The sequence below is a fragment of the Manis javanica genome, chromosome 1 (assembly GCF_040802235.1).
Source record: "Manis javanica isolate MJ-LG chromosome 1, MJ_LKY, whole genome shotgun sequence".
Classification (NCBI taxonomy): domain Eukaryota; kingdom Metazoa; phylum Chordata; class Mammalia; order Pholidota; family Manidae; genus Manis; species Manis javanica.
Window position 1 is genome coordinate 223,979,839 of NC_133156.1, and position 26,573 is coordinate 224,006,411.

A 26,573-nucleotide genomic window follows, 5' to 3' on the forward strand; every position below is an offset into this window, starting at 1 on the left:
TTTGCAAGCTATATGGTCTGTAGCAATTACTCAACCTTGCCTTCAGAATGTAAAAGCAGCCACACACTATACATAAACTAATGAGCATGGTAGCTGTGTTTCAATATAACTTTACTTTCAAAAAACAGGCTGCAGGCATGATTTGGTCCATAGGCTATAGTCTGCCAACTCCTGGTCTAATCACACCAAGAAACAAAATGTTATAAATCATTACAAGGGAAATAACTGAGTAACTTTTAAATTTCTCAGAACACTTTCAGCACATTGTATACAGGATCAAGTATAAGAGAGCACACGATACAGGATCAAGTTCCTATTTAGGTATTCAATACATACTAGATGTTAATAAATACAGATCTCCTTTCCCTTCTCAACAGTGTCATCCCTCAAGAAAGTATTTTCTGTAAAGTCTTATTTGTAGAAATCACTTATTCTGGACCTCTGACATGAGCTGGCCCTTGATTCTTCTTGACCCTGGCAAACAGGCTCTTGGTACCACTGTATGAAGGTTTTAATGCTCCTTCATTCCCCCTCTCTGCCACCCCTCCCCCATAAACCCAAACCTGCAACTTCACAACCTTATCCATCGAAGCCTCGAAATGTCTGTTATTACTATCATTCACTATGCCCAGGGAAGGCAGTAAGGGAATAGAGAAGATTGAAGGTAGGTTCAGGTGGAGGACAGGTGAGTGGTAGCATTACCTAATTTTCTGAATCTAGAAAGGAGCCAGGTGCTGACTTACTGTTAATTTAAACGAAAATATTGTCTATTCTAGTGGGAACAAAGAACATTTCACTTTATGCAAAGTGCTCCCAAATCAAAGAACTCAGTTCTAACTGGGAAAAAACACAGTAAGCTTTATTCTTATGCTTTCATCTAGATCGCTCTGCCTCCAGCTGTGAAACTGACTGATGTTTTTAAAGCTCCAAGGAGGCTGTACTAGTAACCATGGTTACTGCTTCAAAACAGTACAAAAAATGTAGGAGGGGATAGCAATTTGAGGAGAAAAACAGTTTTCTTGATTTTCATCAAACAAAGCTATAGTAACAAGAGATGGTAGGCTGATGGCTTGGTAAAGGTCTCAAAAATATTACTTCTCTGAAGTATTACTTCTCTACCGAGCCATCAAGGTGCTTGACCTCTCAGTCCACCAGTCTAGTACTTCAATGGATCATTTTACCTTATCAAAGAATGATACCCAAAAGCTAATTAGTCACTGACAATGGACAATATCTTTTAAATTCAACTAATATTCTTGCCAGGAGTCCACTGAAGTTGCTTTCCAGCAGAACAGCTTACTTGGAAAAACCAAATTAAGAACACAAGGTTGCTAGAAGAGTATGAATCTGAGCCTAAGAAAGTATCCATGCTTTTAAAGCTGCCTAAGTAATTCTTCTCAAACTTTCGTCAAAAGGTTTTCAACAAATGTTCCTCTTTTCAAACCCTTTAGGAACCTTCTCAGTTATTAAATAATTCATTCATATACAGTGCCTATCATGTTTCAGCCACTGTATAATACACTGGGTACATCACAATAAAGAAAACAGACATAACTCATGCCTTTATGGAGCTTACTATCTAATGAAGAAAAGAGACATTAAATACACAGTTGCAAATTTTGGCAATGTGCTATGAAGGAAAAAACTAGAGGGTATTTACTGGGATACCAAGAAAAGCTTCTTTGATATATAAAGGAACCTAATGTTGATGGCCATTGATGCTGGGTAATGGATGTATAGCAATTCATCATACTCTCTACTTTCGTATATGTTTAATAACTCTCAAAATAAGAATTAAAAAAAGAAAGAAAGAAATAGGAAGAGACCTAAAAGATGAGTAGGTGTTAAACAGGCATTTGGGAAGAGGGTTCTATAGGCCAAAGAAAGAGCAGATGCATGAATCCAGGAAACAAGGGAGCTTAACACATTTCAGGGATTAAAGCTGCAAAAAAAGCTAAACTGATGCACAGGAGATCAGGTAACTTGCTTATTTTTTATTCCAAAACATTTTCTGTGCCTTTTAACCACAGTAATAGACTCTGTCTACCACATATCCAAATGCCGCCATTAATTATTAAGTTCTATTCAAGAGTTCTATATCCTTGTTTCATCCCTACAGTTAACTGATTCTGTGCTTCAATCAAGTCATTTTGTTAGGCAGGAAAATAGATATGAGCGGGGTGGAAAAAGAATAATGTCAGTAAAGCCCACTAGAAAGGACTCAAAGTTAACCAGTTAAAACTAGAAAGAAAAGACTCAAGAGTTAGAGTCAATCAGTTAAAGCTCAAAAGGTTAGGAGCAACTTGGCCCTGAATGTTTGAATATTTTCCAGAAAGAAAAGTATCTGAGCACAGCCCACGTCTTCATTGTGTCAATTAGATTATGCCATTAAGATTTACTCTAGCCTGCTAAAAGGCCCACCTATAAACAGCATAATAAAGACAGGACATCTCGAGACCACTTAACAAGTCCACACCCCTAGCCCTGTGTCACATACCTGAAGTATCCTTAAAAAGGAGGAACCCCCAGCCTTTCAGTGTGCACCTCCCTCTGAGGTCACCCACAATTTCTAAGTGCGTAGACTTTCTCTCCAATCTTGCAGGGGGCTCCCCTCTCTGAGGTCACCCGCACTTTCTTAGTGTGTAACTTTAACTTTTTCCCAATCTTTCAGCACACCTCTCTCTCTGAAGTAGCCCACACTTCCCTTTCTCTGAGTGTGCACTTTCTCTCTGTGGGTAAAACTGAAACATTTCCAGAATATCTCGCCTGGCTTTAGTATATCTGCATATCAATAGGCATTCAGAGGTGGAAAGAAGTATGGCTTTAGTGCATTTGCATCTTTCCTCAGGGGTGGAGAAGTTCATCTCCATATCAATGGGTGATTACCTGGGCAACAGAGGGCTTATCTGTACCTGAGAGTTGAGGGGGAGGGCCAGTATAGTTGCTGCCAGAGCAGAGAAGAAAGCGGCCTGAGAGTGCAGTTTGTGAGAAGTAAATGAGTTTTAAACTTTATTTCTCCCTTTGACTGACTTTGATTTTTAGAAGTATTTTGCCCCAGGATTTCCTTTTCCCAGACCTACAATCGGTGTAGTCGGCAGGATTCCTCTGAACCCGAAATCTGCTATAATGAGTGCGACCTTTGGGAGGGCCGCCCCTAGAATTGATCGAGAGAAGCGGCGCTCATGCCGACAGACATGTGTCTACACTTGTGTGGTCGTGGAGGTGCCACCACCGCTCCTGGCCACGCCGACCCCAGCCCGTGGCCTGATCCTAAGGTTACTGCTGCTGCTCTTGCTGCTGGCCGGAGCCTGGCCACAACCATGGAAAATCAAGGGTCACCTTGAGCAACTAGCTGCTCTGTACCATGGCTTGCTGGCTACAGAGCCCATTGCCAGAACAGCTCCACCCAAAGTAATAACCTCCTATCCCATCGCGGGGTGGGTGCGAGACTGGACCCAAAGGCCATGGAGTGGTGTGGCACAGACACCTACTGCATATCATGTGACTGGCCACTTGCCTTTGGCATCCCCAGGGAATGATGAAGCAGACACATTGGCCCAGATGCACTGGCTAGAAGGAAAGCCTGCCCCTGATGTGGCCCAATGGCTACATCAGTGTAGGTTGCATGTGGGGCAAAAGACAATGTGGTTTGTCGGTGGGGTTTGCCTTTCACCTTTGAAGAAATTAGATGAACCTGGAAGGAGTACCCTGCACATTGTGCAGATCAGCAAACCACCAAGAGGGGCCTAGAGTGTCTCTCTGCAGCCTATGGTCAGTCACCAGTTACTGAGAGCGATCGAGTTACCTACTTTATTGGACATGTGTTGCAAAGATGGGTGCAGCAATTAGGAGTAAAATGGACGTGGCCCTAGACATTTCAACACATAGATGGGTGATACAATCACAGTTATTTGCTTCTACAGTCTTTGTGTCCTGGATGCGCCTCCTGGCTGCAGCTGCTGCGTGATGGCTGGAATGGATGAGCTTTGGTTTTAATCTGCATGGGACTTTGAACCTAGCTGAATCCTCTGGCTTGAGAATTATGATTGTGTTGCTGTTGTGAAGAAAATAATGTTTAAAGAGAGGCTTTACTTTGTCTAATGTTTGGTAAAAGTTTTGTGAGCAATCTAGCATGATTCTTAGGAATGAGTAAACAAGTGTAGAAACGTATTTTTGTGCTTAGTGAGAGATAGTGCTGTATAGCGACCTAGCTGAATCCTCTGGCTTGAGAATTATGATTGTGTTGCTGTTGTCAAGAAAATAGTGTTTAAAGAGAGGCTTGACTTTGTCTAATGTTTGGTAAAAGTTTTGTGAGCAATCTAACATGATTGTTAAGAATAAGTAAACAAGTGTAGAAACGTATTTTGTGCTTAGAGATTGTGCTATAAAGTACATTTACTTGATCTGCATAGGCTGAATCCTCTGGCTTGAAGATTATCAAGATTTTATTGCTGTTGCTATTGCATGTTACTAGATTGGTCGGGAAGAGGGGGATCGAGTAAATTGTAAGGCGAGATTTCTGGAAGGGTGGATTGTGGGTAAAATTGAAACATTTCCAGAATATCTCACCTGGCTTTAGTATATCTGCATATCAATAGACAATCAGAGGTGGAAAGAAGTATGGCTTTAGTGCATTTGCATCTTTCTTCAGTGGTGGAGAAGTTCATCTCCATATCAATGGGTGATTACCTGGGCAACAGAGGGCTTATCTGTACCTGAAAGGTGAGGGGGAGGGCCGGTGTAGTTGCTGCCAGAGCAGAGAATAAAGATGGCCTGAGAGTGCACTTTGTGATAAGTAAACGAGTTTTAAACTTTATTTCTCCCTTTGACTGATTTTGATTTTTAGAAGTATTTTGCCCCAGGATTTCCTTTTCCCAGACCTACACTCTCTTTAAATAAAACTTAAACCTTTCAAGGCACCTCTCCTCCCTGAGGTAGCCTGCAGATTTTTAAGACTCTCTTTAAGTAAGTAACTTTAAATAAAACTTTTACTTTGGTTCCCTACTGTGTCCCTGCCCTTCAATTCTTTGTTGTGGTAGGGACAAAAACCAAGGAAAATACACAACACCCCCAACAATTTCATCTCTTGGTCTTTTCACAGAATGGGACAGAATTAGATGATACTAAGATCTTCCTGCTTTTAAACTCTACATTACTATTTTTTTCCATACCAGAAGCCCATATCTCTCATATTTCTACTCATATGGTATAATTTAGGCAATTGCCTAAATCTGAACAATTCATTAACTAATCATTCCACAAATAATCACTGATGGCCTGTGTGCCAAGTACTCTTCTAGGTGTTAGAAATACAGTATAGTAGTAAACAAAAAAATTAAAATTCCTTGACTCTGTGACACTTACAATTTAGTGGAAAAAGAAAGTGAAGGGCCCCCACCAGTAAGATGGCAAACTTCTGGGTTCTCTTCGGGGTCCTCGGTTCCCGCTGGCGCCACCTGAAGCCCAATCACCTCTCGTTCCCCCTCCCAATCCCAGGACCTAGCCAACAGCCACCAGCGCTGTAGAAGTAACACCACAATTACCTCATGCCCCTTCCTATATAACCCAGCACCTTTCCCTAATAAAGCGGAATTCTCCGGTGAATTGCTGTTGTGTCGCTCCTTTCCTTTCATTGGTGCCGAAACCCGGGAGACAGGACACCCCAACTGGGCCCCGTCTTCCCCCCGACACCAGCAGCACCTTGCCCTCGTCCTCTTTTTCCGGCGCTGGCTCATCACACTCACCACTCCTCTCTGGCCTTTAGGTAAGTTTTCCCCCCGGAGTGGGCCACTCTTCCCCGAGCTATCACAGTGCCATTGACCGTGATCGTCCGGCAAGGCCCTGACACTAGGGGATGAGGAGGGAACTCTCCCCGCCTCAGGCCTTCACGGCTGCGGCAGACCCTCAGGCCCCTCCTACAACAGCCATAAACGAGGTGACTCATTTGCAGATGAGAATGCTCCCTTCCTCCCCCTCCTCCTTCTGTTCCGTCCGCCGCAATCTGTTCTGTCTGCCGAAAATTCCTAGTGCTAGGTACCTCGTGACTCCGGCAAACTGCCTTCTTAGGGAACTCTGGGTGACGACCCACACTTCCTAAGAAATTCCGACTCGTATACGAGTTTCTGCAGACCACCAAGGATCATCGGGGATGCCCTTTGTCTCCTTGCGGTCTGCTTCCAGTCCGAGGATCTCCGTTCGTCTTCCCCTGTTTGTCTCCTTCTCTGTCCTTTAGCCATGGGGGCCTCCTCATCCCTCCCTGAAAGCTCACCTCTTGAATGCCTGCTTAAGCATCTGGCTACCCTCTCCCTGATGCCTGATATAAAACCAAAACTTCTCTGTAAATATTGCTCCCAAGATTGGCCGACATACCCCCTAGACAATAACAACCAATGGCCGGCAGGGGGAACTCTTGATCCTAACATCACTCACCATCTTTTTAACTACTGCCAGCGCCTGAAAAAATGGAAGGAGATTCCCTATATCGAAGCTTTCCGCCTCCCCCCCCCATGGGCCCCCTCCCAAGTTCTCCTAGCCTGCAAGCCACCGCCCCCGCAGAAGCCTCCCGTTCACTCCCTTCCCCTTCTTCTCCTACAACAGCCCTTCTCCCTTCCTCCCCCGCCATCTCTTCCCCCATCTCACCTCCTCCGCCTTCGTCCCCCGCAGATTAAGCCTGAGCCTTTCAGGCCCCCCTTTAACTAGGTCCCGGGGGCCTCCTCGTCTTTGCCCTCATCACCTGTTTCTCCCGTTAGGGACCGCCTTTGTCTTCTCACATGTTTGTAGGGAGAATGGGAAAGCACCTTCCCCCATGTCTGAACGCAGCATGGGAAAGCACAAGCTAGAGAACAACCGGTGCAGTCCTTAGAAGTTGTCTTTCCACAAAAACATATCTTGTCCTCAAAGATGAGCCAAGACTCCTCACTCTGAAAATACGGAGACCTTGAAGATGTGTAGAAACACCACCCCTGCTTCTAGCTATGGCCTTCCCCCACTTGCCGATGTGGCAGGAATGGAGAACAAAGAACATTCTGTTTACGCATTCCATAAGCAATTAACTGGAGCCCTGCTGTAGCTCAGTTAGTAGAGCATGGGACTCTTTACCTCAGAGTCTCAGAGTCATGAGTTAAGCCCAACTAGAGCGGCAGAGGCAAGCAGCTGGGCTACTAGCTGGTGACACGTGGGTCCGATTCTATCTTTATTTTCTTTGCCCCCCTTCCGCACTTCAGGACCTGCTCGACTAGGCACAGTTAGACCGCGTCACTCCCCCACAGACTGAGCCAGAACCCTTCAGTCCCCCTCAGACCCAAAATTATCGCCCCCCCCTCTGGGAGGTAGCAAAATCCGAAGGCATCGTGCGCATTCACGTCCCTTTCTCCTTAAGAGATTTAGCCCAACTAGAGAAACGCCTAGGTTCCTTTTCCACTGATCCCACGACATACATCAGGGAGTTTCAATGGACCCTCCAGTCTTACAGCCTCACACATCATGACATTTTCATGCTCCTGGCCAATACTCTCCTCCCTGAAGAGCATAGACGAGTTTGGGACTTTGCCCAAACGCACGCTACCAAAACCCACAGGACTGACCCCACCTATCCCCCTGGCCCCACTGCTGTTCCTGAACAAGACCCACACTGAGATTATAACATTGCCATGGGTCTCTGCTCTCGAGATATTTTTGCCTCCTGCTTAATAGCAGGTCTGAAAAAGGCAGCTCATAAAGTAGTCAATTTTCAAAAGCTCCAAGACATAATTCAAAAGAGAGACGAAACCCCCTCTGAGTTCTTAGACAGACTCACTCAAGCCCTATTACAGTATACCAACCTGGACCCAGAAACACCTGAAGGAAGACATGTCCTTATGACATACTTCCTAGCTCAAAGCTATCCCGACATTAAAGCTAAACTCAAAAAGTTAGAACAGGGCCCCGCTACCCCACAGACTGAGATCCATCCTAACAGTGGCCTTTAAAGTCTTCCATAACCGGGAGGAGGAGAAAGAACGCCATAAACAAAAGGCTGTTCAGGCCAATTTCCAAATGTTGGCCCAGCTGATAAAACCACAACCTGGGCGCCCCTCTACAAACAAGCCCACCCCAGGAGCTTGTTTCAATTGTGGAAAAGAGGGACATTGGTCAAGGTCGTGCCCCTCCCCCAGATCTCCTACCACCCCATGCCCCAGATGCCACAAAAAGGGCCACTGGGGGTCTGATTGCCCAACCACCCGAAGGGGAGGCTGGACGAACAACCCCCATCCTAAGCCCGCCGTAGTGGGGCTGGCAGAAGAAGATTGACGGGGCCTGGGGGCTTCTCGCCCAACCATTTCCATCACCAAACAGGAGCCCAGGGTTACTTTAACAATTGACAGTCGCCCCATCTCCTTCCTCCTAGATACAGGAGCCACCTTCTCAGTCTTGCGAGAATACCGGGGCCCTACCACACCAGCCATTATTCCTATAGTCGGGGTAGGAGGTAAACAGATTTTCCCATTAAAACCCCCCCCTTTTATGCACAATCCTAGACAATCCCATACCTTTCTCCCACTCCTTCCTGGTTATGCCCCAGTGTCCCATCCCTTTACTAGGACGAGACATCCTTTCCCTCCTCCATGTTTCCATAACTATATCCACTCCCACAGCCCCCAGTACTCCCTTTCTGATGGCCCTCACAGCCAATGACCCCCCTCTACCCAATGAAAGCTCCGGTTCCGCCCTCATGCACCCTGTAAATCCCAAAGTTTGGGACATTACAAGCCCCTCCGTGGCCCTATGTCCCCCTGCCTCTATCAAATTACGATGTAGATGATCTTCTACTCTGCAGTCCCTCGTGGGAACAGTCTCAACTTACACTGCCTCTCTACTTAACCTTCTAGCGTCCAGAAGTTACCGGGTATCCCCCGTCAAAGCTCAAATCTCTTCCCCTTCTGTCACTTACCTTGGATTCCTTCTGTCTCAACAAAGAAAGTCCATTACCTTAGACAGAAAACGACTCCTCTCTGACCTGCCCGTTTCCAAAACCAAGACAGAAATCCTTTCCTTTCTAGGCCTGGCTGGGTATTTTAGAGCGTGGATCCCTAACTTCTCCCTGTTGGCAAGACCCCTATACGACCTCAGCAAAGGCCCCCCTAAAGAACCATTATCCTCCTCACCCCGACACTCCTTCATTAAGCTCCGTCAAGCCCTTGTGGAAGCCCCAGCTCTCCATCTTCCTGATTTGTCGAAGCCCTTCTCATTATACATTCATGAGAGGTCCAGTCAAGCTCTAGGAGTCCTAGGCCAATATTATGGCCCATCCTTTGCCCCAGTAGCTTATCTCTCCAAGCAATTAGACCCCACAGTTCAGAGATGGGCCCCCTGCCTATGAGCATTAGCCACTAGACAGCTCTTGCAGAAGGAAGCTCATAAACTGACATTCAGGGCACCCCTTATCATTCTGTCCCCACATCACCTAAAAGATCTCTTAACCTACAAAAGTTTACAGACTCTCCCTCCCTCCAGACTCCTGACCTTATTGTCCTCTTTCCTCCAAAATCCCATTTACCCCCTTTGCCATCCATACCCGAATCATGACTTTTTCCTCCTTTACTGCTCTCTCGCTTTTTTTCCTCATTCCTATTGTCTTACCAGCCACCCCAGCCTCCTGACCTTATTGTCCTCTTTCCTCCAAAATCCCGTTCACCCCCTCTGCCATCCATACCCGAATCATGACTTTTTCCTCCTTTACTGCTCTCTTGCTTTTTTCCCTCATTCCTATTGTCTTCCCTGCCGCCCCACCCTCCTTTGTATGGCGATTCAAAGTCAGACAGACTTACACACAGCATCAAACAAAAGTTACTGCCCTCATTGCCACACCAGACTGCCCTCTGAAAAGCTGCTCTGAGCCTTTATACCTCCACTTTCCTCCCTCCACCAAAGTGTTCACTAGCAGCGACCGTTATTCTCCCTACCTCTGCTTCCTCTATGACCAAAAACAAGCCTATTGCAGGCGATGGCCAGACACCTACAGGAGATGTCCCTACTGGTCTTGTGCCATTCACTACATGAGTAACTTCCAGTACCCACAGTATTACTCCTCCAACCGTTTCATGAAATATCCCAACGGCTCATTCTCCTTATCAATCCCAGATCCCTGGGACTCTCGATGGGCTGCCAGAGTCACAGCCTCAGTTTACTATGGGGGGTCCTTGACCCCCCACGGTACCCTTCATATCTCTCAAAAGTATGTTCCCTCTCATTCCCAGATCTCTCAAGTTGCATCAGATATCAGACATTCCGAAAAAGTCATTATCCAAACTCTTGACGGCGCCCCTTCATCTTCTTATCCCCGCCCCTCTTCCAATTTCTCCTACTCTTCGTTACAGCTCATTCAGGACACCACCATCTTTCTCAACCACACCCTCAACACCGCCAATTGTTTCTTGTGTGCATCACTACAGCGCCCACTGCCGGCCGCCGTGCCCCTTAATATTTCCAACTACTCCTTCCATGCAGAAAGACAACCCCTCTGCCCCCTGGCAGACATACCCCTATGGGAACAAGAATACGCAGATAATCTCACCATCCACCACTGTGTAGGCCCAACTCCACCCCCTCAAGCGCACTTCACTGCCTCTCTATCTACACCCCTACCTCCAGCTCTAAGACTTTTACGCAACCAGGACACTTCTTTTGGTGTAATGGCAGTCTTTTCAACTCACTGCCTCTCAACTCCGATACACCCTGCATTCTCGTCACCCTAATCCCACAGTTTAGACTTTACAGCATGGCAGAATTTCTTGAGCTACAACCTCCCTTGCCCTCATGCACAAAAAGAGCTGCTTTCCTTCCCATCATGGTCGGTGTCTCTTTGATCACCTCAGCCATTGGGGCAGGGTTTTCGGGAGAAGCCTTGGGTCACTCTCTATGGGCAGTTAGAGATCTCAACGCCAAACCTGAGGAAGCCCTGCCATCCACTGCCAATTCCCTAGGCTCTCTCCAAAGACAGGTCACTTCGCTAGCTAAGGTCACCCTTCAAAACCGGCGGGCCCTAGATCTGCTTATAGCCGAGAAGGGCGGCACCTGCGTCTTCCTTTGAGAAGAGTGCTGCTATTACATCAACGAATCCGGCATTGTAGAAACTGACATCACCAAACTCACTGACCTTGCCTCCAGCCTCCACTCTGCTTCCAATTCCAACCCATTCTCTTCAATACTAACAAACCCCCTCCTCACCTAGCTCTGGCCCATTGCAGGCCCCATAATAATCATTCTTCTTGCCTGTCTCTTCTTACCCTGTATAATAAAGTTCATCAAATCCCAAGTCGGAAAAATCTCTAATCAAGCTTTCAACCAGCTTTTACTCAGGAACTACCAGCTTCTGGCCACAGAAGATCCCTCACCCTCATGTGACCTCCTCACCACATGCTGAGATGGACCCCTCTCTCCACTGGAAACTGTTCCTGGAAACAATGGCCGCAGACGCCTGGCTCCTGACACCCATATCCTCTTGGTACCATTGGAACCAGCAGGTCCTCGACCTATGGTTACAGGGAACCTTCATTGATTTCCAAACCTGAAGAAGTCCACATCTACTCATCCTTACTGTGGGGAGTCCTATCAACCCTTTCCTCCCAATCCTCAAGCCCTCACTCCCTTCTCTGCCCCTGTTCAGCAGGAAGCAGCCAGAGAGAAAACAACGTCCACAACCCCACAGAGGAGAAAGGGGGGAATGAAGGGTCCCCACCAGTAAGATGGCAAACTTCCAGCTTCTCTTCGGGGTCCTCGGTTTCCACCGGCGCCACCTGAAGCCCAATCACCTCTCGCCCCCCCTCCCAATCGCAGCACCTAGCCAATAGCCACCAGCCCCGTAGAAGTAACACCACAATTACCCCATGCCCCTTCCTATATAACCCAGCACCTTTCCCTAATAAAGCGGAATTCTCCGGTGAATTGGTGCTGTGTTTCGCTCCTTTCCTTTCAGGAAGTCAATAAATAAATAATCAATCTAGTATGTTAGCATATGGTAAATACTATGGAGAAAAAAAAATCATGGAAGAGTATAGGAATTGCTGATTCCCCAAGCCTGTTATGAGCAGGAAAGTGTCAGGCACAAAGGCAAATAAAGACAAGCAATACCTAAGTCTCTGCCCTTGCGCTTGATCACACTTTAGTAAACAGAGATCTGAGGAATTCTAGAAAAGACAAATAAACAAGGTACTATGGGAACACACAGGAAAGAGCCACAAGGAGAAGGAATTGAGCTGCAAGCTGCATTTTGCTCTCTTCAACACACACACACACACACACACCAAGCAGAAAAAGAATCACGTAAAAAAAATGAGACCTATATTTAAAAGCCACATTTCAAAATTTTACATAATCTTATTGATAAATATTTAAAGCAGATATGAAAAAATGAAGACACAGACTATTCTCCTGTTTGGGAAAACAATTATTAAGATACACATTGAGCCCCAAATTATAGGCTTAATACAAACCAAGTAAAAACTTAAATATGTTTTAGAAACATAATTATATAAGAATCCATACTACAATTAAAAGGGTAAAAAGGGTAAATGTGTAAGAAAAACCAAGGAAGTTTTGGAAAAGAAGAATGACAGTAGATATAACCTGATGGTTATGAAAACAGTAATTAATGCTTTTCCCATTTGCATTTCATTCTACTGACTTCCCTATCATTCTGTGAGTAGCACCAACTCCCTTGGAGAAGTTCTGGAATGAAAAGATAAATTTTCAATATTTACCTTTTGAATTAAAGAAAGGATTGCACAGTAAGATACAAGTCTTGAAGGTCTGCTTTTCCCAAAGTAATGTTTTTTGTTTTTTCTTTTAATATTGTTATTATTACAATTTTCTCCCTCTAGTTCTCTTTTTCTGGAATTCCAGCAGCCAGATACTGGACCTTTTGGGTTGATGCTTCAATTTTTAAATGTTTTCTCTGTTTTCCTGATTCTTTACTTTATGGTTCTCCTTTTTGGGAGCTTTCTTTCATCTTGTTTTCCAATCCTTTTATTAAGTATTTTATCCAAGTTATATTTTAAATTTCTAAGATCTTCTGCTTGTTTTAAAAATATCATTCTCTTCTTAGTATTTAGATGCATGATCTATGCTCTCTTGATGTATTAATTGAAATGCTTTTTTGTTGTTTTGACTGTACCTACATGTCTCTATTTCATGTTGAAGGTGTTCTTTCCAAACCTTTATGATCCTGAGTTGTCTATTCATACATAAGAGTGAAGCTACAGATTGAAAACTGATTGGAAGGTAGGGGTGTATGTGTGTATGTGTATGTATGTATGTATGTGTTCTGGGGGCGGCCTTCTTGATAGTGGGCTTTACTGCTAAAAGAACACCTGACCTTACATCAAGATCCCAGAGGTCAATAGGCTAGTTGCTTTTTTTGTTTTTTTGGGTGGTTTAGTTTTTTAACATGAGGCTCCTTTAGTCTCCTGCCTGGGGGTGCTGAAGCTGTTGGAAGAAGTAGTATTTCTGTCTGCCGTGTTCTGGGTGGTGGCAAGGAGGCTGACGCTCTCAGTGTTCAGCCTGGTATCTCACTGCTAGCCTCTTCTGTCCTTAGATCCATTCCTTGGGCCACCCAGTACCGTCAGATTTGCAGTCCCTGAGTTGCAGGGGAAAATATCTTCTTCTCTCTCCTGACTGCAGGGCTCAGCATATAACTCCCCTTACTCTGATAAGTCAGCTAGCTCTCCTCCTCTCAGTTTTCATCTCCAAACTATCTGTTGGAATCTTTCATCAGCTGTTGTCTTCTCCTCTGTTCTCTTTATCCTTGTATTATCATTTTTGCATTATTTTACTGTCATTTGGTAGGACATCCAGCATGAGAACCAGAAGGCAGCAAATGTTTACTCTTTCTTCCCCAACAAATAATTAATACGAGGTGTAAAACGTGCGAGAACAAGGAAAAATGATTGGGTGATGAACTCTGATGAAACTTGACATTTCACCAGTTTACCATCCACATCTCTTTCCTCTTTCCACTGGGCTTCCTAGAACATGCACAATTTTTAGAAAATAGGACAAGAGAGAGAGCTTTATCAAATCTTTTAACTTACAAGTATGTGCTGAATGCCCATCTCCGGTCAGCATGCAGCTAGGTGGAATATAGTTACAGAGTTAGAGAAGACGTTTAGGACATGATCCTTATTTTTCAGTTTCTCAGGTTACTTAAAATCTGAAGACAATTTTTCAAAATTGAACTCTCCTTGAATCCTGTAAGGGTAGATTAGCCTTTTTTCCCTTTCTTTTTCCTAATAGTCAGCTGAAATGGCCAATAACCACACGTGTCTGGAAGTGGAAGCACAGTGAGTAGTAAGTAAAATAAATGGAGAAAGTACTTGAACTCAACTTCCACGAGATGTTGGCTCCCTTTTCCCAGCAGCAGGGGCTGTAATTTCTCATGCCCCCAGGCTTCAGATGCTTTCCCAGTACTTGCTCTATGTGGCTGGCAATTAAAAAACTCCCACTGCTTGGCTTCCAGGCAGTTTGTCTGCCCCTGTTTATAAGGTCATTTGCATACTTACCCAATAACTAGACACTGGGGTGGGGACCCAGTGCTGGAGCCCAGAAGGTACCTCCTGTTGTGCAGTGCCTGGGTTCACCTCTGAGCAGGATGCTGAGAGAAGGGGACCGGTGACTTCTGCTGCTGGCTTCCTGTGTGTTCTAATACTTGCTGGCCTTGTTGCTTTTCCCTCAAACCCTTGGCCTGGTTAATTGTATGTCTTCCCTTGGATAGGCATACTCCATTTACTGTCTTTCCTGAGCTGCAGTGTATCATCCGTAAAATAATGGGTTGGAACTAGGATGGTGCCCAAGGATTTCTTTTTTATAGATGAGAAAACTGAAAGTCAGAGAAGATTATCCTTGTTCTGGAGACTGGAAGTTCAAGATCAAAGTGCGGGCAGGGTTGGTGTCCAGTGAAGCTTATCTCCTTAGGTCGCAGATGGTCCTACCTTGGTGTATGCCAGTGAGGGGAGAGGTAGGTGAGGACAGGGGCCTGGGGAGGGAAGGGGAGTGGAGGCAAGGGGAGAGGAGAGAGGGGAGTGGGGGACAGAGGGACCAAGTAATTTTTTTTAACACTCATATTTTCTGACCAAGCATGAAAGACTCAGATTACAGCTTCTTTCCCGTTATAGAGCAGATATCCCTTTTGTTCATGATAGCTAGAACATGAGCCCTGATACTTAGGGTAGAAGGAGGCTAAAACCTAGAGAAAGTGTAAGCTAGTCTCAAATTCCTGATTCTGGCTAAAGTATCGTGGGATAAAGAAGTAAGACACAGACAGGAGAAGTTAGTGATTAAACCAGTACTCACATCACCCTCTTCAGGTAGACTGCAAAAGGAAAGAAATATTTCATGGAATTAGGAAATCTAGAAGTTTGAATGCTTCTGTTCTGCTTCCTTTTCAGACAGTGCAAAGTGACTGCCTTCCAGGAGTATACACACACACACCACCATCACCACCACAAAAACAACTTCTTATCTCCCTCACACACGCTTAGCACAAGCTGGAGATAGCCACATCAAACCACATGAACAGAAGTAGTCAGATTGAGGAAGATTATGAGATCAGCTCTGGAATCTCCCTTTTCTCCTATGTGCCATGGAAGGCACTGAGAAACTCCTATGTGTTCTTAAGTAATACAGGAAAGATAACTTAAGATGCTGAATGTTAAATTCTCCAGAAGAGGTCACTGTGATAAGGGCAAAATAACTCCATAGAAGAAGCCTGGAAAAGAGGCCACCTGGCTAGAGAGGTCAATGGGAAACCCTAGCTAGTCCTCAGGTTATCAGTGGCCCATGGAAAGATGGCCAATGTATCCTGGGAGCCAAGAGAACAAATCTCAAGTAACACTGGTTGCAAACTTCAGCCACACATCTGAAGAACACCCAAGGGCAGTTCTGGTAGCACCACAGTAGTCTCAGTTTCAGGCAGTAGCCCAACCAGTTACTTTAAGGAGAGACTAGGTGAAACCAGAAAAGACAGCATATGGACTGAGGGTCCTGGTACCTTCCACCACTACAAGGTCACACAAATCACATATAGCCAGCCCATAAGTCTGGATTCCAGTGTGGGAAGGTATAAGAGAAAAGATGATATTTGAATGACTAGTATCCAAACAGAAACTGCAATATCCAAAGAGATCATTTTAAATCACTAAGACTTAGTTTATTAGATTGTACTAACACTGGTATTCTTCCTCCAATTACCCAGTGATCAGGGTTCTTCAAAAGGAAGAGATGAGTCATAGAAAAATTAAGAAACTACATTTTCTTTACACACCTGAATATGAATAAGCTGTGATCCTGCTACAGATTTTATGACGTTTATTTTACATTAGTGTAGAGAAAATGGAAATTTCTGTCCAGGATTCCCACCTGGCCTTAACAGCAACCATTGTATATATATAAAAGAACCTGCTTTGCATACTTACAAGAGCGGTAGGATGCTTAGATGTGACAGTGCCACTGGTCAGTCATGGGAGTACTGGCCCAGGGGAAGGCTAGAGAGGAAACATCCATTCTCTCCTCTTCTCCGTTCCTGGCAGGTAACTGGTAAGGCATCCACCAGTCACCATAGAGACCTGCCCACAGAGCTCCTCCTGGTGCTAGAGGTGGGTAAGTGGGGAGTGGAGAAGGGAAGCCTGAAGGGAGAGCCAGGAGAGAAGGCAGGCTGTGGGGGGGAAAGCTGCAGAGCCCCAGTGCGGCTATGCAGAAGCAGCAGGGAGACTGAACCACCAGCGGGAGATCACAGTGCTAGAAGCGGAGAGATTAGGGTGCAGAGAGAGGAAGCAGCAGGAGGGAAGCTGGGGAGCCCCAATGCTAGGAGGGAAGAAAGCCCCAAACTCAGGAGGGAGCAGTGCCAGAGTCAGGAGAGACAGATCTATTGCTGTAGAATAAACACGGTATGAACCCCCCTTTTTCTTACTCCCACAACTTGATGTTGTCTTTATTTAGTCTGACCAAATTCATAGTGAACTTTCCCAGAGCAGGGAACCCTTTCCTCCCACAGCAACAATGAGAATTCAAAGGATACTTCTTGGCACATTAGAAACTAGTATCACTTTAAAAGTAACAGTGGATTTTCAGTTCAAGATGGCAGACTCGGCCCATTCATTAATCTCTTCTTCTTAAACACCTCATGGTGGGTAGGCAGGCCACAGAACAACTGAGTGAAAAACCACCAAAAGTGACCAGCACAACTCTCATGACAAATAAAAAATGCTGGCTACAGTATCTGCTGTGAGTCTAAAGTCTCTGTCAGAGGGTTTATAATGCGAACTTTGAGATGGTGATAACAGCAGGCTAGGGGCAATCTCAAGGGAGGAAGAAAAGAAAAAGGAAGACAACTCAGAACTAATCAAAACTCTCCCTGCAGATAAATTCCTTTCCTACAGCAGAAATTGAGGGAGGGACAGGTCCCATCTCCTTAGCCTTGTCCCTGCAAGCGCATGATAAAGAAAAAGGGAACTCCACCTCCCACTCCCACAGCAAGTGAGAAGCCAACTTGCAGAGTCCTGCGGACAGCAATGATATTCAGTAAGAAGACAATGCTTTGTAAAAGAGACTGCTGACATTTGCAGAATTAAGTCAGTTACCAAGATGTTACCAGGATGAGAATAATGTAAAATGTTTAAATTCTCCACCCCAGATATACTGAATCAGATTTTTGTTAGTGAGGCCAAACTCTGCATTTAAACTGGGTTCCCAAAGGACTGTTATATATATTCAGGTTGCACAACCACTGATTAAGATCTTCATTTGAAAATACTGTAAATAAGAACAGCCAAGGTCCACCAGCTATTTAATAAAAAGTAAGGGAGGCACTAAGACAAAAAAGCAGGGGCACAATAACCCAGAGAGTAAGGCAACAAAAAGAAATATAACATTCTTAACTTTAATTGGTATCCTCAGAGAGATTCAAGAGGCCTGTCTATACATAAAATCAGAAAAGCTTGTTCATAAAATGTAGTAAACTAGGAACAAGACAGACTTTTTAGAAAATAAGAACAAAAATTATTTTCAAAATGAAATGACTTTCACTGAATGCCAAGTTGGAGTAAGCCCATTCATTGCAGCCTATCTCACCCAGTGATTACTGAAAGGAAAGGAGCGACACATAGCAGCAATTCACCGGAGAGTTCCGCTTTATTAGGGAAAGGTGCTGGGTTATATAGGAGGGGGCATGAATTGATTGAGGTGTCACTTCTACGGGGCCGGTGGCTGTTGGCTAGGTGCTGGAATTGGGAGGGGGGTGAGAGGTGATTGGGCTTCAGGTGGCGCCGGCGGGAACTGAGGACCCCGAAGAGAAGCCGGAAGTTTGCCATCTTACTGGTGGGGACCCTTCAATTACAACTAAAAACTGTGGAGGGATTTCAAAAAGGAACTACCTGAGGGCTCTGAGAAGTAAACAATGGCAGCCACATCAGGGAAGGAAGTCAAAACTTGAAGTCAACAATCAATATGGTGGTAAGTTTGCTCTTTTTTAAAAACTGCCTTCTTTATTTACACATTGACATGAGGATGGGCAGAGTCCTAGAATTATGCAGTAGGTGCACACAGCAAAAACTCTTAAGAGAAACCTCCCTTTTCCAGCTGGAGCAAAAGGGGCATCTGGGAGTGTATGTGTTGTGGAGGTGGGGGGAGTTCCTACTTCCTTTTATTTTTTTCTTTGTTGACCCTGCCTTGAAGCTATCCAAGTCATAAAACTGTACTACTGAGGCACGACACTTAAAACCCTAAGAGAAAACCAGTTTCTCCACCTTAAGGAACTAGAAAAAGGAACCAGGGCAGTGTGAAGAGTATGGGGGGAATCCTCACCATGTATTTTTTGCCTTTTTCCCCCTTACTGCTTTAACCCAGGAGCCCCAATGGGGTATAACTGCAACACCTGGGGTGGGGGAAATTGCACATAGACTCTTATGAGAAGGAAACCAGCTTTCTAGTAAGAAGGCCAGGAAAAGACTCCTGGGAGCCAGCATAAGGAAGATCTCCTGCTTCCTCTAAGATGCATATATATAGAAGAAACATTAAGAAGTACAGCAAAGACTGGAAGAACTGAGCAATGATAAACACAACTGACCAACCATAAAGTTGTAATGATACAGAGATAGCAATTTTTCCCTCAAAAGAATCTTTAACTTGATGGAATTCTAATTAAAATCCTTCATATCTTAATTTTTTTAATTTGATGAATAGATTCCAAAGTTAATATATAAGAATTAATACCAAAAGTAAGCAAGACAAATGTGTTTTTTTTAATTTTGGTATCATTAATATACAATCACATGAGCAACACAGTGGTTACTAGATTCCCCCCATTATCAAGTCCCCACAATATCCCATTATAGTCACGGTCCATCAGCATAGTAAGATGCTATAGAGTCACTACTAAGGTGAACATTTTTGAAAGATTAGTAGGGAAACTTGAAAGCTTGAATAACATTAAAACAGTATTGCTAGAGGAGGCAAATAGACATGGGGGGTGGGGAGTAAGGGGGGATGAGGAGGGTGACTTCTGCCATTGTTTACATTGGGCTACCTGCTTATTTACATATTAAACAGTCTGTGTGAACTATTCTGGCAGGATGTGGGGAGTAGAATATAGATAATAAACTGTCCAAAACTAGCTAGTCCCAACATGGAAAAGAAGTTGACCTTCACTTCACCTCAAAATACATTATATGCTCATTAACATACTAAAAATCACACCCTTTGGCACCATGACAGTTCCCAGGCAGACCATCTAAAGACAAAAAGAGGGTATCACTCTGTTTCCTGGAAATCCCTCCCTATTGAGAAATCCCCACCTATCCTGATGAATATTCCACCCCCTGTTTGAGCATCAGCTATAAGACCACCCAACCTGACACCAAAAGGGCTGCTCACCTCTCAAGCTGCCCATACTCCTTCCCTGAGTGTGTACTTTTGCTTTATTTAAACTACTCTTCACTTGTACCTGCTCAACCTGCTCATGAATTCTTTCTGGATCAGAGTCAAGACCTGAGCTGAGGCCTCACCTACGGTGCAGGAAGATCTCCCTGGATTAGACTACCCAACAACAGTATAATAATCATGCAGTGGTATAGAATTAGGTCAATTAGTACAGACAAATATATATGGGAGTCTTACATATGATAAAGGTAGGCTTTGAACAGCTCATAAGAAAAAAACATTCAATAAATGCTATCAGAATTAACTACCTATTTTAGGGGCAAGAAGCTAGATTTCTACATAACATCATTTATAAAAATTCCAGAAGATTAAACAAAAAATATTCAAAGACAACAAAAAACCAACAGACAATAAACATGACTAAAAGAAGTCAAATAATTACAACTGAAATGACATTCCTTTTCTTAATCTTTTAGATTCCCATTATGTTTTTAAATTTTTAAAAGTCTGTGAATATATGTGTATGCCTGCATTCACTTGAGTATGTCAAATCTTTGGTATTCCTATACTAAAAAAAGAAAGAAATAGAGGAAATTAAATTACAGGAAATTTGAATACTTATGTCAAAACTTCTATACATAAAAAAAATCATATAAAATTAAAAGGCAAATAAAAAAGACGAAAGTATTTGCAGAATGACACTTGATATTCTTAATATATTAAAACTTTACACATAATGACATAAAAACTGGAAAGACTCAGATGTTTAAGTGGATAGAGGCACCTAAATACAAACAAAGGAACAAATTAAATATCACTGTGCACATTATCATTTGGCAAACACTGAGGTGGGGGAACATGCAATGTGATAATGTAGTGAAATTGGCCTGACATCTGCTGACAGTAAAGAAAAAGCTGGTGTAACCTTCTTACACCAGCAATTGGACAGTAAGTAGCAAAAACCTTAGAAAATGTTGATGCACTGAAGGAACTAATACAATTTAGGGAAGTCTTCAATTCTAGACTCGTATTTGACAGCTATGTGGCCGTAGACAAGTCACATATCATTTTGAGCACCAGGGTATTCACTGTAAAATATTAATACACACCACTAATTATGAAGGTTGTTGTGATATTTAAAGAGTAACAAAGCATGTAACCCCTGGGGGTTTGAGGAGATCCTCAAACACTGTGTGTGTGCATGCGAAAAGGGACTGCAACTTTAAGCAGAGGGGTTGCTGATCCACAAGAAAATTGAAAATCACTACAAGCAGAGTAAAATCAAAGTGAAGATTTCTTCCCAGTGTCAGCTTGATGCCTGGCATATTACAGGCCCAAATCAGGAATTCAGTATAAAAATCACAATTTAAGATGATATTAAACTAATCCTACCATTTGCAACAACATGGATGGTGCTAGAGGATATTATGCTCAGTGAAATAAGCCAGGCAGAGAAAGACAAGTACCAAATGATTTCAATCATCTGTGGAGCATAAGAACAAAGCAAAAACTGAAGGAACAGAAACAGCAGCAGACTCACAGGACCCAAGAATGGACTAACGGTTGCCAAAGGGAAAGGGACTGGGGAGGGTGGGTGGGAAGGGAGGGATAAGGGGAATAAGGGGCATTGCGATTAGCACACATAACGTAGGGAGTGGGGGGCATGGGGAAGGCAGTATAGCACAGAGTAGACAAGCAGTGATTCTACGGCATCTTACTACGCTGATGGACAGTGACTGTAATGGGGTATGTGTGGTGGGGACTTGATAATGAGGGGAATCTAGTAACCACAATGTTGCTCATGTTATTGTATATTAATGATACCAAAAAAAAAGATGACATTAAACTTACCCCATTTATTTCTAAATTCCTCAGAGTAGTATTTAGTGATTTTTTAATGTATTAACTCACTCTCTGATGTAGTTGTAAAGGGAACCTGAAATTAGGAAAACAATACCACAGTCACTTGTATCTACTTGGATCAATCACATGAAATGGATGTACTTTACTTTAGAAAATGGAGGGGGCAGTGAATAAATGTAATTTATTTAAAGTATTATTATTAATTCATTAAGATATTTATAATTAATATATAAACTGCACCAGGACACTTCTCTTTTTTTTTAAATTTTGTTATCATTAATCTACAATTACATGAAGAACATTATGTTTACTAGGGTACCCCCTTCACCAAGTCCCCCCGACAAAACCAGGACACTTCTCTTGAAGCAAACAAAAGCTAGAGATTTTATGTATATATTGTTAATAAAATGGGATATAGAAAATTATCATTCTCCAAAAGTCATTAAGCCTGAAAGATTAACTCTAAAACGCCCATTGCTAGATAATGAACCACACTCTCAATAAAAGAAAATTTTAGAAGCCCCAGAAGTGAGTCACAGAGATAAAATTCTACTCAACGAAGCATATGGCAGACTAAAATAGAATTTTAACTATAGTGAAAACTAAACAATTAGCAATTAAAAGTACTTCAGGACTTCTCCTTCTGGGAAGGTGGTATAGATGTATTTTTCCCTATTCCTCTCATTAAGTAAAACTTAAAGTCTTGGACATCTTATATAACAAACATAAGAAAACACTGAAGGTGGAGAGAAGGCAGACCAGATAGGGATCTCAAGATCCAAGGAAAACAACATAGTAGTGAGTTCTATAGGTTTTCTTTTGTGCCTTAAATATCCCAGACTTGAAGTTGAAGAAGCTGGCAAACTGGAAATACCAAAAGGCTCAGATCACCCCCCAAAAAACAAACAAAATCCTGTTCTCCATAGCCAAAAGATCAGGAAAGGGCCAATCTAGACAAAGCTTTGTACCCAAACATCTCACACACACAGAGCTATGGACCCACCCACACCAACACAGGTCAAGTGAGGAGCCTACGCTTCTACCCATTTTAAGCTGTAACAGGGAACCCCGTACTCCTCACCACGGTGGTGTCAGAGAAGGCCAGTGTAAAGCTGTTCCCTGCCAGGTGAAAATGAGATTTTCTTCCCCTTGGTGTTGGTGAAGATCACATGGAGAGCTTAAACACTCACCTGGCAGTAACAAGGTATGCTGCCCTTTCCCTGCTATAGGCTGGAATCAGAAGAGGCCTACTGGAGTCAGGCCTTTCCCACTGCCCAAAAGTAAAAGGGCCCTCCCCACTGTGGAGGTTATCTGAGGAGCAATACTGAGACATTTGTGCCTCTCCAAGTCAAAGAGAATTCAGTGGAGCAAGAACTCCCATCCCTGACCAGCAGTAGTGAAGAATCTCCTGCCAACTTGGAGTCAACAGAGGCAGAGTGAGGAACATGGACTTCTGGCCCCATCACAAGATGCTGAATACTCCCCTAGAGAGAGTTCATGTGCTCTCTCCCACTGATAAAATTCAAATTGCCTAAATAAAAACTCCTAGCAAGTTAAAACTTATTTTATTAAATCCTATCAGAAACTAATGGTAAACATTATTCTGAGGAATAAAAAAACATATATTCTCATGTATGTTAAGAGTAAGATAATACTAAGGGAAATCAGATTTACTATTCAACACAGCACTGGAAGGCTTAGCTAATAATGCAATAAAACAAGAAAAAGAAAACAAAGCATATTAATTCTGGAAAGGAAAAGACTCTCCAAAAGTTGTTATTTATATGTAATATGAATACCTATTCTTATAAAACTCAACAAGACTAGTGTGAAACACTATTAGAATTCATGAGTGCTCAGTATGATGTCAAGAAATAAAACATGGACCCCTATCCTTGCAGAAGTTACATTTTAGGTTTAGGAACAGGGCAAAGAAAACAGGTAATAACAACAAACATAACAAATAGGTAAATTATCAAGTCTGCTAGGAGGTGATAAATGCAAAGAAAATGTAAAATAAAGTAGGGGAAGGGGAAATCAGAACTAAATCAGTGATATAATTTATAAAAAAATCAGAATCACTTGACTTCAGAGAAAACAAACATAAAAATCACCAAGGAATAAAAAGCCCTGTGAAATACGTGTAAGGTCCTCAATTTAGTAGAAAACTAAGTCTTAAAAAGAACAAAATGTTCAAATATGAATGGAGAAACAGTCAATATACATATAAAAATATTAATTCTCCCCAAATTAATACATAAATCCAAGTAATATCCCAGAATTTTTATGTCCTTCATAAAAACTAGAAATAGAGCAAAAAACATGTATATGCATATATATAAAAATAAGATCAGATGAAACAGAACAAAGAAGTATTATCTGTCCTACCAGATAACAAAAACTATTTTAACAATATAGTAATTAGAATAGTAATGGTATATGGATACAAAAATAGATCAAAGGAACAGAACAGAAACTACAGAATCAGACACCCATAAATATGAGACATTAATTTAATAGACCATTCAATAAATAGTGCCAGGACAAACAGCAAGCTCTCTGAATAAAAGCAAGTGAGATTTATATCCAATAACCATCAAAAAGTAAGACAAAAAGTGGAATAAAATACTTAGTTATGAAAATTAAATCTCAAGTAATTAAAAAAAGTATAAGGGAGAGGGAGGAAATGGGGAATTACTATTTAATGGATATAAAGTTTCAGTTTTCCAAGATGAAAAAGTTCTTGAGACCAGTTGCACAATAATGTGAACATATTTAACACTACTGAACTATATATTTTAAAATGATTAACATAGCAAATTTAATGCTATGGGTTTTTTTACTTTAAAAAATATTTAAATGAATATTTTTATGCCTCTGGGGAAAGTAAGCTTTTTTAAATAAACTAAAAGCACATATAAGTCATAAAGGAAAAGTGATAAAATCTGACTTTTACACAATTTCTTTATTATCAAAAAACAATCTAAAAAAATGAAAGCAATAACTTATGAGAAAGTATTTGGAATTATATAGAAAAAAAAAGATGAGTAATCAAGAGATCTGAAGAAATTCTACACATCAGTAAGAAAAATGTTCAACATCGAACAGGAAAAGAGAGAAAGCATATTGTGAATAGGCAATTCCCATTACAAAAATACAAATGATCCTAAAAAATAAAAAAGGGGAAATAAGCAACCTCACTAGTAATTAGGGTAATTAATATTAAAGACTGAGCAGACATTTTCCACTAGTCAATTTAAAAAACTTGAAAGCTTGGTAACAGGAGTTCACAAGTGTGTTAAGTGACACTCTCAAGTGCTAATGACAAAGGTATAGATGGAAGCAACAGTTCTGGAAGACAATCAGGCAATATCTTCCAAATTAAAAATGCATATATCACTACATACTTCCTTACTGAAAATGACAACAATTTCTATAAAATAGTCTTGACAAAAAGAAATTAAACCTGAATCTCACCAAGCCTCCATACACTACTAAAAATTTACAGGAAATACAGAGATCAAAAACAAGTTAAACAATACCATAGGATGCAATAAGCAAGAGCAAAAGTATGGAAAAAACTTTCAAAACAAACCACTTCAATCAATATACTGCAAGAATTTAAAAAAAGGGAAACATGGAGATGGAGAGATACAGGGGGTCCGAGGAGGAGACAGAGAGAGAGAGGAACAAAAGGGAGAAAATATATAACAGACACTTGAAAAAATAGCATATCAGCCAACCACGTTGTGATTCAAGTAAATTTGGATCCTAATTCAAATGGAAAAACATGGAATGAAATATTTCTGACATTAAGACAAATTAAAATCTAAACACTGATTGAATATTTAATGATATTAAAAAACTATCAATAATACTGAAGTGTCATGATATTGTGATTATGTTTTTCCAAAAAAAAGAGAGAGGACCTTATCTTTTCTAGAAACAGGAAATAGTTACATATCAAAAAGCAGGACATCTGGATTCATTCCAAAATTTAAAAGGGGAGAAAGTGGGTGACACTATAGAAAGCAAAAACGACCATGGATTGATATTGTTGAACACAAATAGGAATTCATTATTATATTTTATCTTCTGTAGCATCTGTTTGAAACCTTCCATAAAGAACATTTTTTAAATGCATATACAATATGACTCATCATGACTCATCAATGTCACTTCCCTTTATTTTAAAGGAACCCTCGTGTAGGTGTGTAAGAAAGCACATATAAGGACACTCCTGTCATCAGTCTGTAATTTTTAAAAATTATAAACAATCTGCAGTAAACTCTGAAAGTCCCAATAAAACTATGGTGTGGCCACAGTAAAAATGCAATACAGAAAGAATGGTACAGCATTAGAAAATTCATCAACATCATCCACCACATCAACAAAAAGGACAAAAATGATATGATCATCTCCATAGATGCTGAAAAAGCATTTGACAAAATTCAACATGCATTCATGAAAAAACTCTCAACAAATGGGTATAGAGGGCAAGTACCTCAGCATAATAAAGGCCATATATGACAAACCCACAGCCAACATTATACTTAACAGAGAGAAGCTGAAAGCTTTTTACCTAAGATTGGGAACAAGACAAGGATGCCCAATCTCCCTGCTTTTATTCAACATAGTACTGGAGGTCCTAGCCATGGCAATCAGACAACACAAAGAAATAAAAGGCATTCAGATTGGTAAGGAAGAAGTCAAACTGTCACTGTTTGCAGATGACATGATATTGTACATAAAAATCCCTAAAGACTCCACTCCAAAACTACTAGAACTAATATCCTAATTCAGCA

The 26,573-nt window shown here is 42.1% G+C and overlaps 1 protein-coding gene across 7 annotated transcripts in view; it reads right to left on the reverse strand.

Moving 5' to 3' along the window:
* NCOA1 (nuclear receptor coactivator 1) overlaps positions 1–21,841 on the reverse strand; it is a 176,626-nt gene extending 154,785 nt beyond the window's left edge. For 6 of the 7 annotated variants that reach the window (XM_073215773.1, XM_073215777.1, XM_073215778.1 and 3 more), the window contains exon 1: positions 21,757–21,841. The gene's annotated coding sequence lies outside the window, so the exon portion shown is untranslated. Of the gene's footprint in view, positions 1–16,445; positions 18,162–21,756 lie in introns of those variants that run through there. The other variant, XM_073215772.1, reaches the window with a different exon arrangement.
* Between the last annotated feature and the right edge of the window lie 4,732 nt (positions 21,842–26,573).